Source organism: Macaca nemestrina, chromosome X, assembly GCF_043159975.1.
Source record: "Macaca nemestrina isolate mMacNem1 chromosome X, mMacNem.hap1, whole genome shotgun sequence".
NCBI classification, from domain to species: Eukaryota; Metazoa; Chordata; class Mammalia; order Primates; family Cercopithecidae; genus Macaca; species Macaca nemestrina.
Genome location: NC_092145.1, coordinates 82869419 through 82885762, shown reverse-complemented (window position 1 = coordinate 82885762; position 16344 = coordinate 82869419). Strand labels below are relative to the sequence as shown.

Genomic DNA, 16344 nt, shown 5'->3' with positions numbered 1-16344 from the left:
AAACCCCTGCTTCTTGACTGTAAGCCTCTCTGCCCATGTTTCTATTGGGTGCTAGCTCTTCGTGTGGAACAGAGGCTTTCACAGCACTAGCAGAAACAAACCTAAAACCCTTGCTTATTGACTGTGAACCTCCCTGTGAGCCTTGACTGTGAGCTACCCAAAGCTGTTACAGGTTAAACACGGTGAGTGATGCCACCGCCCAGCATCCAGGGAAACCCATCCCTAGAAGGCACTGCTGCGGAAGGGTCTGCTGACATTGGGGCAGACCTGGAGGTCGGTCCCAGTGGGAGAGGTGCACTGGGCCCCAGCCCAGGAGAATAGCAGCAGGACTCCGTCGGCCGTCTCCACCTCAGTGGTCCTGGAACAGGCCCGGCCTGAGAGAACCCCGAAAATGGCTCGAAGAGCAGATGCAGCGTCTGCTTGGATTCCCAGCAGCCCTCCAAGGAAGGGCCTGCCGGGCTGTCTACCCAAGACTCTGATTCCACAGATGAGAGCAGTGTCTTACTGTTGATTAGGGTGATCATTTTCACCAAAGAAGGAAGGCAGGCCAAGCCCGGAAGCCCCAAGAAGCCAGCAGACACTTGCAGACAACCGAGTTTCCACCTCAGGGAGAGTTACCTTCAGGTTCAGGGACCTCTCCTGACCTTTCCTCCCTGCAGACTCACCCCAGCCATGGAGAGGCCGGCCATGGGAGAGCTGGATGCGCCTTCCTTGACGAAAATGCAGAGCGTGGTGTGGGGAAAGATGGGGGTCAGGCCCAGCTGCTCAGGAGCTGCAGTTACAGGGCCCTTGCCCCAGAGCCCTCCAGGAAGGAAGGTGACCCATGAGAAGAAATCCCTAGGGGATGTGCCAGAACTGGCCCTACGGGGAGCCTTTCCTGCCTAGGGGCAGAGACTCTCAGTAGTTCCACCTGATCCGGCCAGCTTCCCGCCAGTGTCTGGTGTGGGGCTCCTGGGGAACTCCCCGAGACCCAAGGAGCCCAAGCACAGCAGCCCTGGGAAGAAACCTCCAGGAAGGAAAGCCAGGGAGTCCCAGGCTGTGGCCAGAGAAGATAATGACCCAAATAGAGATGAGGTTCCAAGGGCCCAAGTAAGTAGATTCTCTTCACGCACTCCTCCTCCTCCTCCTTGCTCTCCTCCTCCTCTTTATCTTCTGTCTCCCCCCACCCACCTCTCTTCCAGCACACACCTCTTTGCCCATGCCCCCTCTATCCCTTGCTCACGGGTTTTCATTGGGAGCCCAGGGACACTAGGATGCCCGATTGGGGTCCTCCTCACAGAGGCACACATTAAAGGGAGCACTTTGTGTGTGTCAGGCCCAGCTCTGGACACTGCAGTTGGCCAGATTCTGCCCCCAGAGAGGAGCTGGGATGGAGGGCAGGGTTGGCAGCTGGTTTGGATTGGGGGACTCCTTAATGTGTGGGGCACAAAGCTTGGGCATCAAGACTCATCAACTTCCCAATTCCTCCTTCCCTAGCTGTTAAGCAAGCCCTCCTGTCTTGGGGCTGACTGAGGGAGAAAGTGCTAATGAGATTACTCTGGAGTCTCCACCTTAACACAACCCCTCCTCACTTGTACTTACTGCCAGCCTCCACTGCCCACCCAACTCTGAAGTTTCTGTTTTAGCTTCCCAAACAGAAGCCCCAGCCGATTTCCCTGTCCGTGACTTGTGGAGAATGCAGCAGTGGTGATCCCACCATCAGAACTCCCCAAGTTCCAGGAACCTCATAGCCCTTAGCGTTGAGCTTGAGAAGCCTTGTTTCCTGACACCATGCATTCTCCAGTGAGTCTTGTGTGTTTGATAGGTGTGGAGGGGAGAGGGGTCGGGAGGGAAACCTCTGGCTCTGTCACTTCTGGAAGCTCAGCCTGGCTCCCAGGCTTCCCTGCCCACCCAGGAAGCTGTCCCACGGGACATGGGGGGTTGACAGGGCTGGCCTGAAGCCACATCACCCTCTCTGAGTAGGATTTGTGTGGTGGGGAGCGATTTGGAGCCCCACCCCAAACTCCAGCTCTGGAAGGAGAATTTCAGTGGCACTGAGTCCTTTTCTATTAAGTCCTGCTCAGTCACAGTGCTCCTCCCAGGGCCTGCCTGTGGCTGCCCTGCTGTTGGCATCTTACCCAGAGCCACAATGCTAGCAGGCCACCAGGTGCAGATCGTCTCACACTGGGGAACAGGGAAGACAGTTCCAGAGGGAGGGTTGGAGTTGCTGGGCAGAGCAGGGGCAATGTGTTGCCAGCACAGGGTAATGCTTCCTCACATTAGACCCTGCTAGGCCTTTTCCACCTCACTCGAAGGCTTAGAAGCTGGATTTTGTGTTTTCTTTCAGGTGACCAGCAGCTACCTGTCCAATCCCCCAAGATTGGAAAGGCAGCAGGAGCCCCCAGGAGCTCAGGGCTGTCCTCAGGTAATGCTTTGTGTGGATCATAGTAATCCAAGTCCACACTAGATGGTGGGATCCATGTCCAGGTTAAACTGATTTCTGCATCTCTCCCACCTCCAGCTTCCATACCCCATGGAGAGTGGATGCCTTCTTTCCATTGAGGGTTCTGTGCCAACCCACCTCACCACTGGGCTGCAGACTGTGGGGGCTATAAGGGCTGGGGGAGACAGGGAATATGGTGAGAGATCAGGCCAGAATAGACTAACCCTTTCTGTTCCTCTGGTGTCTGCTTGTCTAGTGCATCCTGCTGCAGAGGAAAACTGAGGACCTGAGGGGAGGTTCCAAGATGGCCGAATAGGAAGAGCTCCAGTCTTCAGCTCCCAGCGTGAGTGACACAGAAGATGGGTGATTTCTGCATTTCCAACTGAGGTACCAGGTTCATCTCACTGGCACTTGTCGGACAGTGAGTGCAGCCCATGGAGCAGGGTGGGGCATCACCTCATCTGGGAATTGTGAGGGGTCAGGGAATTCCATTTCCTAGCCAAGGGAAGTTGTGACAGATGGTACCTGGAAAATTGGGACACTCCCACCCTAATACTGTGCTTTTCCAACAGTCTTAGCAAACAGCACACCAGGAGATTATATACCACGCTTGACTCAGAGGGTCCCACCCCCATGGAGCCTCACTCACTGCTAGCACAGCAGTCTGAGATTGAACTGCAAGGTGGCAGCGAGGCTGGGAGAGGGGCTTCCACCATTGCTGAAGCTTGAGTAGGTAAACAAAGCAGCCATGAAGCTCAAACTGGGTGGAGCCCACCGCAGCTCAAGGAGGCCTGCCTGCTTCTGTAGACTCCAACTCTGGAGGCAGGGCATAGCTGAACAAAAGGCAGCAGAAACTTCTGCAGGCTTAAAAGTCCCTGTCTGACAGCTTTGAAGAGAGTAGTGGTCCTCGCAGCATGGTGTATGAGATCTGAGAATGGACAGACTGCCTCCTCAAGTGGTCCCTGACCCCCAAGCAGCCTAACTGGGAGACACCTCCCAGTAGGGGATGACTGACACCTCATACAGCCAGGTGCCCCTCTGAGACGAAGCTTCCAGAGGAAGGATAAGGCAGCAACATTTGCTGTTCTGCAATATTTGCTGTTCTGCAGACTTCACTGGTGATACCCAGGCAAACAGGGTCTGGAGTGGACCTCCAGCAAACTCCAACAGGCCTGCAGCTGAGGATCCTGACTGTTAGAAGGAAAACTAACAAACAGAAAGGACATCCACACCAAAACCCGATCTGTACATCACCATCATCAAAGACCAAAGGTAAATAAAACCACAAAGATGGGGAGAAACCAGAGCAGAAAAGCTGAAAATTCTAAAAATCAGAGCACCTCTTCTCCTCCAAAGGAATGAAGCTCCTCACCAGCAATGGAACAAAGCTGGATGGAGAATGACTTTGACAAGTTGAGAAAAGAAGGCTTCACATGATCGGTAATAACAAACTTCTCTGAGCTAAAGGAGGATGTTCGAACCCATCGCAAAGAAGCTAAAAACCTTGAAAAAAGATTAGATGAATGGCTAACTAGAATAAACAGTGTAGAGAAGACCTTAAATGACCTGATGGAGCTGAAAACCATGGCATGGGAACTATATGACGCATGCAAAAGCTTCAGCAGCTGATTTGATCAACTGGAAGAAAGGGTATCAGTGATTGAAGATCAAATGAATGAAATGAAGCAAGAAGAGAAGTTTAGAGAAAAAAGAGTAAAAAGAAATGAACAAAGCCTCCAAGAAATATGAGACGATGTGAAAGACTAAATCTACGTCTGATTGGTGTACCTGAAAGTGACAGGAGGATGGAACCAAGTTGGAAAACACTCTTCAGGATATTATCCAGGAGAACTTCCCCAATCTAGCAAGGCAGGCCAACATTCAAATTTAGGAAATACAGAGAACACCACAAAGAAACTCCTTGAGAAGAGCAATGCCAAGACACATAATCATCAGATTCACCAAAGTTGAAATGAAGGAAAAAAATGTTAAGGGCAGCCAGAGAGAAAGGTCTGGTTACCCACAAAGGGAAGCCCATCAGACTAACAGTGGGTCTCTTGGCAGAAACTCTACAAGCCAGAAGAGAGTGGGGGCCAATATTCAACAACTTTAAAGAAAAGAATTTTTAACCCAGAATTTCATATCCAGCCAAACTAACCTTCATAAGTGAAGGAGAAATACAATCCTTTACAGACAAGCAAATGCTGAGAGATTTTGTCACCACCAGGCCTACCTTACAAGAGCTCCTGAAGGAATCACTAAACATGGAAAGGAACAACTGGTACCAGCCACTGCAAAAACCTGCCAAATTGTGAAGGCCATCGATGCTAGGAAGAAACTGCATCAACTAACAAGCAAAATAACCAGCTAACATCATAATGACAGGATCAAGTTCACACATAACAATATTAACCTTAAGTGTAAATGGGCTAAATGCTCCAACTAAAAGACACAGACTGGCAAATTGGATAAACAGTCAAGACACATCAGTGTGCTGTATTCAGTAGATCCATCTCACGTGCTGAGACACATATAGGCTCAAAATAAAGGGATGGAGGAAGATCTACCAAGCAAATGGAAAACAAAACAAAATAAAACAAAAAGCAGGGGTTGCAATCCTAGTCTCTGATAAAACAGACTTTAAACCAACAAAGATCAAAACAGACAAAGAAGGCCACTACATAATGATAAAGGGATCAATTCAACAAGAACAGCTAACTATTGTAAATATATATGAAACCCAAACAGGAGCACCCAGATTCATAAGGCAAGTCCTTAGAGACCAACAAAGAGACTTAGACTCCCACACAATAATAATGGGAGACTTCAACACCCACTGTCAACATTAGACAGATCAACGAGACAGAAAGTTAACAAGGATATCTAGGAACTGAACTCAGCTCCACACCAAGTGGACCTAATAGACATCTACAGAACTCTCCACCCCAAATCAGCAGAATATACATTCTTCTCAGCACCACATTGCACTTATTCCAAAATTGACCACATAGTTTAAAGTAAAGCACTCCTCAGCAGATGTACAAGAACAGAAATTATAACAAACTATCTCTCAGATTAGAGTGCAATCAAACTAGAACTCAGGATTAAGAAACTCACTCAAAACTGCTCAACTACATGAAAACTGAACAACCTGCTCCTGAATGACTACTGGGTACATAACGAAATGAAGGCAGAAATAAAGATGTTCTTTGAAACCAATGAGAACAAAGACACAACATACCAGAATCTCTGGGACACATTTAAAGCAGTGTGTAGCGGGAAATTTATAGCAGTAAATACCCACAAGAGAAAGCAGGAAAGATCTAAAATTGACACACTGACATCACAATTAAAAGAACTAGAGAAGCAAGGGAAAACACATTCAAAAGCTAGCAGAACGCAAGAAATAAGATCAGAGCAAAACTGAAGGGAATAGAGACACAAAAAACCCTTCAAAAAAATCAATGAATCCAGGATCTGGTTTTTTGAAAAGATCAACAAAATTGATAGACCACTAGCAAGACTAATAAAGAAGAAAAGAGAGAAGAATCAAATAGATGCAATAAAAAATGATAAAGGGGATATCACTATCGATCCCACAGAAGTACAGACTACCAAGAGAGAATACTATAAACACCTCTATGCAAATAAACTAGAAAATCTAGAAGAAATGGATAAATTCCTGGACACATATACCCTCCCAAGACTAAACCTGGACACATACACCCTCCCAAGACTAAACCCTGAAGATACCAATAACAGGCTCTGACACTGAGGCAATAATTAATAGCCTACCAACCAAAAAAGTCTAGGACCAGACAGATTCACAGCTGAATTCTGACAGAGGTACGAAGAGGAGCTGGTACCATTCCTTCTGAAACTATTCCAATCAATAGAAAAAGAGGGATTACTCCCTAACTCATTTTATGAGGCCAGCATCATCCTGATACCAAAGCTGGGTAGAGACACAACAAAAAAAGAGAATTTCAGACCAATATCCCTGATGAACATCGATGCAAAAATCCTCAATAAAATACTGGCAAACCGAGTCCAGCAGCACATCTAAAAGCTTATCCACCACAATCAAGTTGGCTTCATCCCTGGGATGCAAGGCTTGTTCAACATATGCAAGTCAATAAACATAATCCAGCATGTAAACAGAACCAAAGACAAAAACCGTATGATTATGTCAATAGATGCAAAAATGGCCCTCGACAAAATTAAACAGTGCTTCATGCTAAACACTCTCGATAAACTAGGTATTGATGGGACATATCTCAAAATAATAAGAGCTATTTATGACAAACCCACAGCCAATATCATGCTGAATGGGCAAGAGCTGGAAGAATTCCCTTCGAAAATTGGCACAAGACAGGGATGCCCTCTCTCACCACTCCTATTCAACATGGTGTTGGAAGTTCTGGCTAGGGCAATCAGGCAGGAGAAAGAAATAAAGGATATTCAATTGGGAAAAGAGGAAGTCAAATTTTCCCTGTTTGCAGATGACGTGATTGTATGTTTAGAAAACCCCATCGTCACAGCCCAAAATCTCCTTAAGGTGATAAGCAACTTCAGTGAAGTTCCAGGATACAAAATAAATGTGCAAAAATCACAAGCATTCCTATACACCAATAACAGAAAAATAGAGAGCCAAATCACAATTGCTTCAAAGAGAATAAAATACCTAGGAATCCAACTTACAAGGGATGTGAAGGATCTCTTCAAGGAGAACTACAAACCACTGCTCAAGGAAATAAGAGGACACAAACAAATGGAAGAACATTCCATGCTCATGGATAGGAAGAATCAATATAGTGAAAATTGCCATACTGCCCAAGGTAATGTGTGGATTCAATGCCCTCCCCACCAAGCTACCAGTGGCTTTTTTCACAGAACTGGAAAAAACTACTTTAAAGTTCATATGGAACCAAAACAGAGCCCACATTGCCAAGACAATCCTAAGCCAAAAGAACAAAACTGGAGGCGTCATGCTACCTGACTTCAAACTCTACTACAAGGCTACAGTAACCAAAACAGCATGGTACTGGTACCAAAACAGAGATATAGACCAATAGAACAGAACAGAGCCCTCAAAAATAATATCACACATCTACAACCATCTGATCTTTGACAAACCTGACAAAAAGAAGAAATGGGGAAAGGGTTACCTATTTAATAAATGTTGCTGGGAAAACTGGCTAGCCATATGTAGAAAGCTGAAACTGGATCCCTTCCTTACACCTTATACAAAAATTAATTCAACATGGATTAAAGACTTAAATGTTAGACCTAAAACCATAAAAACCCTAGAAGAAAACATAGGCAATACCATTCGGGACACAGGCATGGGCAAGGACTTCGTGGCTGAAACACCAAAAGCAATGGCAAAAAAAACCAAAATTGACAAATGGGATCTAATTAAATGAAAGAGCTTCTGCACAGCAAAATAAACTACTATCAGAGTGAACAGGCAACCTACAGAATGGGAGAAAATTTTTACAATCTACCCATCTGACAAAGGGCTAATATCCAGAATCTACAAAGAACTTAATATTTACAAGAAAAAAATCAAACAACCCCATCAAAAAGTGGGCAAAGAATATGAACAGACACTTCTCAAAAGAAGACATTTATGCAGACAACAGACACATGAAAAAATGCTCATCATCATTGGCCATCAGTAAAATGCAAATCAAAACCACAATGAGATAGCATCTCACACCAGTTAGAATGGCAATCATTGAAAAGTCAGGAAACAATAGGTGTTGGAGAGGATGTGGAGAAATAGGAACACTTTTACACTGTTTCTTTTACACTGTCCCACTTTTACACTGTGGGACTATAAACTAGTTTAACCATTGTGGAAGACGGTGTGGTGATTCCTCAAGGATCTAGAACTAGAAATACCATTTGACCCAGCTATCCCATTACTGGGTATGCAACCAAAGGATTATAAATCATGCTGCTATAAAGACACATGCACACGTATGTTTATTGCGGCACTATTCACAATAGCAAAGATTTGAAACCAACCCAAATGTCCATCAATGATAGACTGGATTAAGAAAATGTGGCACATATACACCATGGAATACTATGCAGCCATATAAAAGGATGAGTTCATGTCCTTTGTAGGGAAATGGATGAAGCTGGAAACCATCATTCTGAGCAAACTACCACAAGGACAGAAAACCGAACACTGCATGTTCTCACTCATAGGTGGGCATTGAACAATGAGAACACCTGGACACAGGGTGGGGAACATCACACACCAGGGCCTGTCGTGGGGTGGGCGTAGGAAGGAGGGATAGCATTAAGATATACCTAAAGTAAATGATGAGTTAATTGGTGCAGCACACCAACATGGAACATGTATACATATGTAACAAACCTGCACGTTGTGCACATGTACCCTGGAACTTAAAGTATAATAATAGTAATAAAAAAATTGAGGACCTTAGAGACCAACTAGGTATGATGTGACCATGGCTGGGGCAGGGATGGACAGCGGTGTCTTACTGCAGATGCCAGGGCGGGGGTGGGCTGCAGGTGTAGGCAACTTCACTAGGACTAACTTTCCTCTGGGGAAAAGAACCACACAGGCCTGGCCCTGGAGCCTTCTGTGCCTTTCCAGCTAGGGGTGTGCACAGACAGCAATGTGTCGTCTGAACTCCATGTACACTTTGTCCACGAGTCCCAGAGATCTCCTTTGCTTAGGGCGGTTAGAGATACCTCATGTGTTTTCCTTTAACTGCTGCCTCGTATGGCTTGTATGGTTTTTGCTTGCTGGCTGGCTTATCTGTCTTTGAAACACGTTCTGAAGGGTTCTGGGATGCCCCAACACCTGAGAACCACTTTCCCACTTAGAAGGCATTTCCACATTTAATTCAGGTGATGGGTGGGTGAGTCAGTCCCAGGGCTGGTGGGGTATCTGGTTGCAGGGCTAGGTGGTTCCCCACAGGGGCAGGGGATGGGTTTCTGTTTCCCCAGGTCTGGAGTCCCTGGTTCTGCCTCTCTGTTTCAGCGGCCATGCAGTTCCTCACTGACAAGTTCCAGGACCTTTGATGTGAGTGTGGCACACATTATGTACCTTCCCACAATCCCGATAGCTTAAGAGGGCTGTGGGCTGACCCTGGTTGGGGGCCTGTCCCTGAGCCTGCTCTGTTTCACAGGTTGGAGCCAGCGTCTTCGTACAAGATGAACAGCTAGTACCTTTGGAGCTCCAGAGCTGCAGCCAAGCAGGTTCCCTCCGTATCCTCTTCAGCCAGGGCTTTCGCTCTTCTGCTGCATTTGCCCCCTTCCCAAAGCAATTTCAAATAAAGTCGTTCTCATATTCTGTGGTATGTGTGGTATGTGGTCTGCCCTCTGATTGTTGGGAGTGTTGGGGGGTGCGGGGTGTTGCTGTGTTCCCTGGCGCTTGAAGAGGAGTTCCCCTAGTGCTGTGTGGTGGGCCCACTCCCTGGGGGGCACCTGAGCCGGCATCTGAGCAGCAGCCCTGCACTCGGGCTTACCATAGTGCCCTGGGCCTAGGTGCTTTGGTGGCCCTGCCTGGCCACAGCAGAATTTCCTGCCTTTCCCTGGCACACCTTGCTCAGGGTCCCTTCTCTTCTCCTCCTACTTTGGGGTCTCACAGGTCCCCTTCTTCAGTGCTATTCTCCCTCTTCTTCAGCAGGAACTGATGTCCTCCTTCCAGAACCCCGGTCCCTCCCGCCTTTCCTCCTGCAATTCACTGTCACAGTTCTGCCCTGTCACTGTCCTTTCCATCACGAACATCCTTGCTTTCCCCCGTGGCTTGATGCTGGAGGTCTTACCTGCACAGTTGCTTCTGTGCTGTTGAGCATGACAGAGCTCATCCTCCCGCTCAGGGGCTCAGTCCTCTTTCTGGAACCATTATGTCTCTCTGGTGCCACCACGCACGCAGTCAGGTCATCTGGGTCAGAAAACCACACGGCATCCTCAGTTTCACTCCTACCTCCCACCTTTGAACCTCAGTTACCAAATCCCATAGGTGTCTCTCCTTTGTTTAAGCAGCCAGGTGGAGGTAGAAGTCACATCCCGGTGGGTGGCTGATCAAAACGGAAGGCACAGGGAGCATGGACGAAAAGGGTGGGGTAGTCTCTTGATTGGAGGTGGGGACACTGAGTCTGTTCTAGTGCCTGCAGGCCAACCTGATGAAAACTGCCTGCCTGAAGCTACAAAGAAGGCGGCTTCCACATCCTTGGCATCCTGTAGGCGGCCAACAGCCTCTTCTGCAGCCGGCGGTCTCTATATCCTTGATTTGAAAATGGCCAGCTGCTTTCCAGGGCAAGTGTGGATGCTAGGCCTGGCTGTTCTTGGATGGTCCCTGTCAAATACTGTTCCACCATCCTCAAAGCCACAGGTTTTTGTAGATGTGATATTTCTGTGTATCTGCTCAGTCTTTCAGACCACCTCTCGCAGTCGCATGCTATTTCCTCGAGCTCCCTGTTCTGCCTTCACCCTCCCTGACGGTTGGGATCACCTCCTTCCTTCAGCCAGAATCCCTAGCTGGATGGGCATGAGATTTGGACATAAATTCCGGTTCCAGTGAGGAGAAATGCAGATACCATTCAAGATTAGCATGTGTGCAGAGATGTCTGTGGTGGGTTTTTTGGGGGTTTTTTTGTTTGCTTTTTTGATATGGAATCTCACCGTGTCACCCAGGCTGGAGTGCAATGGCACGATCTTGGCTCACTGCAACCTCTACCTTCCAGGTTCAATCAGTTCTCCTGCATCAGCTTTCCAAGTAACTGGGGACTACAGGCATGCACCACCATGCCTGGGTAGTTTTTTTTTTTTTCTTTCTTTCTTTCTTTTTTTTTTGGTGGTTGTGGGGATTTCACCATGTTGGCTAGGCTGGTCTTGAACTCCTGACCTCAAGTGACCTGCCCGCCTCAGCCTTCCAGAGTGCTGGGATTAGAGGCGTGAGCCACCATGCTGAGTCCTGTGTTTCTCGTGTGTGTGTGTGTGTGTGTGTGCGTGCGTGCGTGCGCCTATGCACACACCTGCTAGGGAATCAAATTAATCAGGTGTGCTCTCCCTTGAGGGAGAAAGGGCTGATTCACAGAGTGGAGGCAGTGGTGAAGGATGTGTGAAGGCCTGAATGCACAAAAGCAGGGCTGCGATCTACCTTAAACAAGAGGTATTTTTCAATTCTAAAACCTAGGAGGGCATGGAGTGGGACAAACTCTTAGAAACAAACTCTGGCCTGCCAAACCACCACACCCACATGTCAATTAACCCTCTTGGGCAGAGCCACATGCCGATTTGATCACCTATTCTAAGAAAAAGAAATAAAAGGCAAACAAATTGGAAACTAAGAAGCTCAATTTTCTCTGCTTGCAGATGACATGATCCCACATAGAGAAAACCCTGATGTACACTGCACCAAAAAACAGTCAAAACCAATAAACAAAGTCAGCAAAGTTACAGAGTACAAAAGCAACATGTCAAAATCATTCACATTTCTATACCTGAACAAGAAGCTATCTGAAAAGACACCTGGGAAACAAACGTATTTAGAATACCAGGACAAGAACAAAACCCTTTGGAATACGTTTATCCGGGGAGGTGAAACGTGTGCACACTGAAACCAATCAAACACTGATGGAACACGCAGAAGACCAATAAATGGAGACACATCCCATGTTTGTGGACAGGAACACAGTTAACAAGTAGGTGCTACACAAAGCCGTTACAGGTTAAACGTGGTGAGTCCCTAGGAAAACGACAATGGTGCTTTTCACAGCACCAGCAGAAACAACCCTAAAATCCCTGCTTCTTGACTGTGAGCCTCTCTGCCCATGTTTCTATTGGGTGCTGGCTCTTCGTGTGGAACAGGCTTGCAGCTCCTCTGTGAGCCCGGTGCTTCTCATGCATCATGAAGCAGGCCATCACCAGACACTGAATTTGTGAACACATTTACCTTGAACTTCCCAGTCTGCAGAACTGTGGGAAATAAACATTTGTTCTTTAAGCCATCCAGTCTATGGTACTTTGTTATAGCAGCCTGAACTGACTAAGATACTAATCATCAGGGAAATACAAATGAGAACCACAATATCACCTCATGCCTGTTGGGATGGCCACTATTAAGAAAAAAAAAAACCCAAAAACTGGAACTCCTGTACACTAGTGGGGATGTGAAATGGTGTACCCACTATTAAAAACAGTATGATAATTTCTCCAAAATTTAAACATGGAATTACCTAAATATGATCCATTAATCTGACTTCTGGGTATATATCAAGAATACCTGAAAAAGGATCTTGAATATATATTTGCACACCCATATTTATGGCAGCGTTATTCACAATAGCCAGGAGGTACAAACAACCTGACTCTCCATGAATGGATGCATGGATTTTTACAAGGTGGCATATACATTGAATGAAATATTATTTGGCCTTTAAAAAAGGAAAAGCCTGTCATACGATACAACATGAGTGAACCTTCAGGGCATTATGCTAAGTGAAAGAAGCTAGTCACCAAAGGAAAAATACTGTATGATTCTGTTTATATAAGGTACCTAGAATAATCAAACTTATATCAACAGAAAACAGAATGTTGTGTGCCAGCATATGAGTAGGGGAAGAGGAAATGGGGGACTATTTTATGGGTACATAGTTTCTGTTTGGGAAGATGAAACAACTTGTAGAGATAGATAGTTGTGATGGTTGCACAGCAATGGAGATGTAGTTAATATTATTAAACTGTATGCTTAACAATAGTGAAAATTGTAAACTTCTTTGTAACAAGAAAACAGATTTATTGATTTTAAGAGAAAAGACACTATTTTGTTTTGAAAAAGACAAGAAAGCTAGCCCGAGTACACATCTGAAATACTCAGAAAAAATCCTACTTATATCTTCAGTATGTTCCAATCATTTGTTTAAACAACACACTACAAGTTAATAAATATTTTTATAATTCTAAAAGTCTTGCAAGTATTGTACAATGCAAATCAGCCACAAACTGTTATTTAGCTCATGCCAATTATACAAGGATATGATTTACAAAAGATTTAGTGTTTCTCACAAAAATCACATCAGGAAATACATATTTACAAAACCAAATTTATTATTCAAAAAACAGTAACACTATTCAGTAAAAATGTGTTTAAATAATTAAAAAGTTTATTCAACTGTAGTCCAAAATTGGAAAAAAAAATCACATTATCGCACACATACTATCTCTACAAAAGTTGCTTACCACACTTATATAGTATATCCAGTCTATTGTAAAATATGTTCAACTATCTCCTAGTGTTACAATGTTTCTGTGCTTGCTCTGAGCCAATCTGATGCCTTGGGTGTTCCTGGACCTGCGTCTCAGAGGCCCAGCCTGGAGTTGAGGCCAAAGGAGCTAGTCTGGCACTGGGCAAGCCGGGAGCCTTTAATCCTTGGGGGCTGACGTGGAAGCTAGCTATGCAGGTGCTGGCCTGGTCCTTGAGGTCACAGGGGTCAGCCTGGACCTGGAGTGGGTACAGAGGCTAGGTCTATGTATGCCAGCCTGAAGTCTGAAACTACAGACACCAGCCTATCATCGAAGAAGACCGGGTCCGGGGTAGGTACGCGTTGTCCCGACACTGGAGGATCTGGAAGCTGGGTCTACAAGTCCAGGCCTGAAGTCTGGGGTGGTGGGGACTGGTCTGGAGGTAATGTCTGCATGTGCCAGCCTGGAGTCTGGGGTTCTGGAGGCTGACCTGGAGTCTGAGGCTGCAGGGCCACCCTGGTGACTCGGCAGTCCTGGCGGCCATGGGTGCCAGCCCAGAGCCTGGGGCTGTGAGGCTAGCCTGGCCCCAACGCGGGCCTGGAGGCTTGGTTCATGGATGCACCCAGAGTCTAGGGCTGAAGGGAGCAGCCTGACCACGGAGTCAGTCTGGAGCCTGGGACAATCAGGGCCTGCCTGGTGATGAGGTGGGCCTGGAGCCTGAGTCTGTGCAGGCTGGACGGGCACTGTGTTGGAGCTGAAGACAGTGTGCACCGGTGACCTGGAGCCTGGGACTGGCACTGGGTTGGAGCTGAAGACAGTATGCAGAGGTGACCTGGTGCCTGGGACTGCAAGGGCAAGCCTAGAACCTGAGTCTGTGGGGGCCAGCCTATGCTAAATTGATTTTCAACAAGAGTTCCAAGGCCATTCAATGGGGAAATAATCATTTCTTAAACAAATGGTGTTAGGACTACTTGTTATCCACATGCCAAAGAATGAAGTTGGACCCCTACCTCATACCCTATACCATATACCAAAATTAACTCAAAATGTATCAAAAACCTAAATGTAAGAGTTAAAAATATAAAACTATTAGAACAAAGGATAGGGATAAATCATGACTTTGTATTTGGCATTCGATTCTTAGAATGTGACAACAAAAGCACAGGCAACGAAAGTAAAAAGATAAATGGGACTTCATTGAAATTGTAAACTTTTTTGCATCAATGGACATTATCAAAAAGTGAAAAGATAACAAAATGGTAGAAAAAACTTTGCCAATCATATATATAATAGTTTGCTATCCAGAATATGTCAAAACTTACCAAAAAACCCAACAACAAAAGACAACCCCAGTTTTGAAATAAGCAAAAGCTTTGAATGGACATGTCTCCAACGAAGATACACAAATAGCCAAGAAATGCATGTAAAGATACTCAACATCATTAGCTACTAGGAAAATGCAAATCAAAACAATAAGGTACTATTTCACATCTACCAGGATGGCTATACTTCTTTCAAGATAGAAAATAATTGTTGAATAGGATGTGGAGAAATTAGAACTTTCATACATGGCTGCTGGGAAAGTAAAATAATTCAGCCACTGTGGAAAACACTTTGGTGGTTCCTAAAAGTTAAACATACAATTACCATGTGAATTGGGAATTACACTCGTAGGTATATAGTCAAAAGAAATGAAAACAGGCCAGGTGCGGTGGCTCACACTTGTAATCCCAGCACTTTGGGAGGCCGAGGCGGGCAGATCACCTGAGGTCAGGAGTTCAAGACCAGACTGGCCAACCTGGTGAAACCCCTTCTCTACAAAATACAAAAATTAGCCAGGCACAATGGCAGGTGCCTGTAATCCCAGCTACTTGGGAGGCTGAGGTGGGAGAATTGCTTGACCTGGGAGGCGGAGATTGCAGTAAACTGAGATCCCACAATTGCACTCCAGCCTGGGCAACAGAATGAGACTCCATCTCAAAAAAAAAAAAAAAAAAAAAAAAAAAAAAAAAAAAAAAGCAGGGACTGGCAAGATGGCCAAATAGGAACAGCTCCAGTCTGCAGCTCCCAGCAAGATCAACACAGAAGGCAGGTGATTTCTGCATTTCCAACTGAGGTACCCAGCTCATCTCACTGGGACTGATTAGACAGTGGGTGCAGCCCACGGAGGGTGAGCTGAAGCAGGGTGGGCCATCACCTTACCCAGGAAGCTCAAGGGGTTGGGGAACTCCCTCCCCTAGCCAAGGGAAGCCATGAGGGACTGTGTTGTGAGGAACAGTGCACTCCGGCCCAGATACTACACTTTTCCCATTGTCTTTGCAACCCTCCCCAGGAGATTCCTTCAGGTGCCTATGCCACCAGGGCCCTGGGTTTTAAGCACAAAACTGGGCAGCCATTTGGGCAGACACCGAGCTAGCTTCAGGAGCTTTTTTTCATACCCCAGAGGCACCTGGAATGCCAGCGAGACAGAACTGTTCACTCCCCTGGAAAGAGGGCTAAAGCCAGGGAGCCAAGTGGTCTAGCTCAGTGGATCCCACCTCCACGGAGCCCAGCAAGCTAAGATCCACTAGCTTGAAATTCTCACTGCCAACACAGCAGTCTGAAGTTGACTTGGGATGCTCAAGCTTGATGAGGGGAGGGGCGTCTGCCATTACTAAGGCTTGAGTAGGCAGTTTTCCCCTAACAGTGTA

At 46.2% G+C, this 16344-nt stretch overlaps 1 pseudogene; it reads left to right on the top strand.

Annotated features, from left to right (window-relative positions):
- Window positions 1-189: 189 nt before the first annotated feature.
- Window positions 190-9487, top strand: LOC112423651 (uncharacterized protein CXorf49-like; annotated as a pseudogene).
- The last annotated feature ends 6857 nt before the right edge of the window (window positions 9488-16344 follow it).